Source organism: Adiantum capillus-veneris, chromosome 5, assembly GCF_014529385.1.
Source record: "Adiantum capillus-veneris isolate H3 chromosome 5, ASM1452938v2, whole genome shotgun sequence".
NCBI classification, from domain to species: domain Eukaryota; kingdom Viridiplantae; phylum Streptophyta; class Polypodiopsida; order Polypodiales; family Pteridaceae; genus Adiantum; species Adiantum capillus-veneris.
This window is the reverse complement of record NC_140935.1, coordinates 10,892,797-10,896,660: the sequence shown is the minus strand read 5'-3', so window position 1 is coordinate 10,896,660 and position 3,864 is coordinate 10,892,797. Positions and strand designations below refer to the sequence as shown.

Genomic DNA, 3,864 nt, shown 5'->3' with positions numbered 1-3,864 from the left:
TTTTTCTAGAATTGCTGCAAGCTTTTTTTGTGGCAGAGAGATGCCTCCTGTTGTGAACCAGAAGGGTGGAGGCAGAAGAATTCGATGAAAGCTACCGGCACCCTCGTCTGAACCCAGCCTTACCTCATAGAGTGCATGCGTGTGTGTGTGTGTGTGTGTGTGTATTTGCTCACAACAACGATACTTCTCTCTCCAATGCTCAAAAAAAACCTAGGTTTAGTGTATTCCCACCTACAAATTTTGAAATTTAACTCTACATTTTATATTTGAAGGTGAGAAAACCTACAAAATTTTGAAAATACTAGTGTAATTTTGTATAAAAACCCTTCAAATTTTGTCAATTTAGAGCTGAGTCACACTCTGTGCTAGCAGGGGGATCCGGGGATGGAATCTGCCTTTTTTGGACAATTTCCTCAGTTCTCATAGTGCTGCAATCACCCCACTAGTCCAGCTGAAAATGAAGGGGCTAGGCTATGATTTAGGAAAAGTGAAATCCACTGCAGTTCTCTCCTGTTTTCAACCAATCAGATTGTTTTGCTCATGTATATTTTTGACAGAATTTTCGTAGCCCTACTCTCCTCCCTAGAGTGCGACAACTCTTCTTCCCATTGCCCCTACTACTATCGGGGGCGACCTGGCTCTTACCTCTGTTGCTTCACATATGTAGGTCTGCGAAGTTTTTTTCGAGCACTGTAGACTCTCTCTCTCTCTCTCTCTCTCTCTCTCTCTCTCTCTCTCTCTCTTCCGTTTTGGCTCTCCCGCTCCAGCTACTGACAGGGGATACTCTTCAATGCGTTGAGTACACTGTGTGTGCTCTCTCTCTCTCTGTTCCATTTTGGCTCTCCCGCTCCAGCTACTGACAGGGGCTACTCTTCAAATGCTAAGTACATTGTGTGTGTATGTGTGTGTGTGTGTGTGTGTGTGTGTGTGTGTGTGTGTGTGTGTGTGTGTGTGTGTGTGTGAGAGAGAGAGAGAGAGAGAGAGAGAGAGGTACTGGCCTCTCCGAGTCTCCGTGCCCACGTTAGTGAAAGGAGCAGGGCGGAGAGAGAGAGAGAGAGAGAGAGAGAGAGAGAGAGAGAGAGAGAGAGAGAGAGAGAGAGAGAGAGAGAGAGAGAGAGAGAGAGAGAGAGAGAGATGCATACAACGCAAGTTTGTATCTGTGACAGCACATGTGTGTGTGTGTGTGTGTGTGTGTGTGTGTGTTTGAGAGAGACAGAGAGCTAGCAGCCTAGCACCATGAAGGTCGCCCTCCTTGCTTTCGCCGTGCTCCTCTCTTTGCTCTGTGCCGCCAGAGACAACAACAACGTCACAAAGATCCTTGATTCTCACCCCAGTCACTTTGCCTTCAGCAGGCTTTGCAAGGAAACAGGGGTCGCGGACGTCACAACTCCCATCTTCTCCGACAGAATCATCATTGTCCTTGTCCCGCCCGACTCAGTTCTCGACCCCATTGTCCATCAGTACTCCTCCAACTCCAACACTTTGTATGATGTTGTAAGCTTCCATGTCCTGCTCAACTACTTTGACATTGCCAAGTTCAAGGCCATCACCAAGGGCACTATATTGATCATCTTGCACCATTGAGCGGCTAGCCAGGATGGCTTTGTCAACATCACTGTGAAAGGCAGCTCTATTCATATTGCCCGCACAGTTGGTGGCATGTCCACTGTTGTCCAAAACGAGCTCTACAAGGCCCCCCTATAACATCAGCATTGTCAGCATCATCATCGTCGTTATCCCTAATGGAATTAGCACACCGGGTCCTGCCGTTGCCCCTGTCAATTTCACCGAGATCTTGATCCAGGTATCTGTTGAAATCCTGCTGTGCATGCTTGATATTTGGTATGTGGGTGTAATGTGGAAGGACTTGTGCATGCAAAAGTTTTTCACACGCCAACATTTTGGGTGTGATGTGATAATAGTTTGCATTTGCCTGCAAGCATCGGGGTTTACGAGGAATGACATGTTAGCAATTGATATGATCTTTTACATTGTTGGACTTTTGGGTAAAAGATTTATGCACCTTCTATGGATGTGTTTGGATGTTTAAGGCTTTATGGATATTAGCATTGCGTAGATGTCGAACGAGGTGCGAAAGTCTGTCCCCCATGAAATGCATGCTCTCTTGTCATGTGGGAAGATGGCATGCAGGTATGTATGGATGCACATATATGTATGTGCATGTCGATAAAAGGCATTCTTATGATGGTATGCATCATTTAGCTAGAACATCAATGCTCCTTCAAACCCTGCCTGTGTTGTGCCATATTAGTCCATTCTTCTCCATGATAGTTGTTAGAGCTATAACATGTTTTAACCTTGATGCTTCTCATTCGTTTTTCTGAGATATCAGACCAAGAACTACAACAATTTCTTGAGTCTCATCAAAGCTACGGACGTGGATTCACTCCTTTTGAAGCATGATACTCCACAACCATTCTTAGTCATCTTGATTGAAGTATTGATTATTAGTGGGACGTAGGAAACTTTTTTTCTTGCTACGATTGAAGTATTGCTTTATGTGGATTGTAGGGAATGGGTAAGACAATAGTATTGCTATAAGCTAACTATATGGTAAAGCAAAGGAATCAAAAGCAGGACGTTTTTAGATTAGTTATGGCCTTCTTTTCAGCTTTGAGTAAAATGAGGACAAAAAACTGGCAGGCCTGATTTCATGGCAAAAATAGAAGAATGGCGGAAGCAGGTGGCCTCGACCTTAGGGCAGTCCGAGTGCCCCTCTGAGCTCTCTCTCGACCTCATGTAAAAATAGACAAAAAATGAGTAAAAGAGGACAACAAGAAAATAATAGAAGTTATTGCTAAAATATCATTGCATCCAATATTGTAAGCTAGCATACATCAAGATCGACAGAGAAAACACCTAACAAGCGACGGAGCAACTCTTGACAATTTAAGATGTCAGAGCTTCTCATGGCTAGATGAGGAAAGTTATGCGGTAGCCAATGCACAAAGTCCTGGCGGTCAAGGTAGCCCATGCAAATGAGCTTGGCAAAGGCAAGACCTATGATCTACATGGTTGCAAATGATTGCAGCCATGGGATCACAGCTCCTTGCCCATCCTTCACCCACATTGCATGGCATAGGACTACAATCAAGGTGTCCTTCCCCTGCCTTGCATGGTGTATACAGTATTGTAGCAAGTGACCAAGGTTTTTTTTGCGGACAAGCATGGTGCCCATGTTGTTACAGCCGTACATATACAAAAACAGTCCTATAGTCCAGTTTTTTATTAACAATTTTGTAGGTCATTTTTCATAAGTTGTTAGGTCCTTTAAAATTAGGTATAGTCCAAAGTCATGAGGTAATTTGCAGATGTTTTTTAGGTTTTAGATTTTTGCCTCTTTTTACGATAAAAAGCGTTAAAGTTTTTAAGACTGTTAGTTTTTTTTCAATGTAGTTATAGTCTCAATTTGTCACATGGTCATATGGCTTGACCGGGTGTGCCATCTTCAGCTATCGATTTTTACCTTTAGTTCTTCTACCTATGCATATGGCTTGACCGGGTCTCTTGAGCTATCCATTCTTACCAAATGTGTAGTTGTGCCTCTTTTTATGATAAAAAGCGTTGAAGTTTTTAAGACTGTTAGTTTTTTTTCCATGTAGCTACAACTTCTATAGTCTCAATTTGTCACATGGTCATATGGCTTGACCGGGTGTGCCATCTTGAGCTATCGATTTTTACCTTCAGTTCTTCTACTTATGCATATGGCTTGACTGGGTCTCTTGAGCTATCCATTCTTACCAAATGTGTAGTTGTGCCTCTTTTTACGATAAAAAGCGTTAAAGTTTTTAAGACTGTTAGTTTTTTTCCTTGTAGTTACAAATTCTATAGTCTCAATTTGTC

The 3,864-nt window shown here is 42.9% G+C and overlaps 1 pseudogene; it reads left to right on the top strand.

Moving 5' to 3' along the window:
* The first annotated feature begins 1,236 nt into the window (after positions 1 to 1,236).
* LOC147456871 (fasciclin-like arabinogalactan protein 1) lies at positions 1,237 to 2,482 on the top strand (annotated as a pseudogene).
* Positions 2,483 to 3,864: the final 1,382 nt, after the last annotated feature.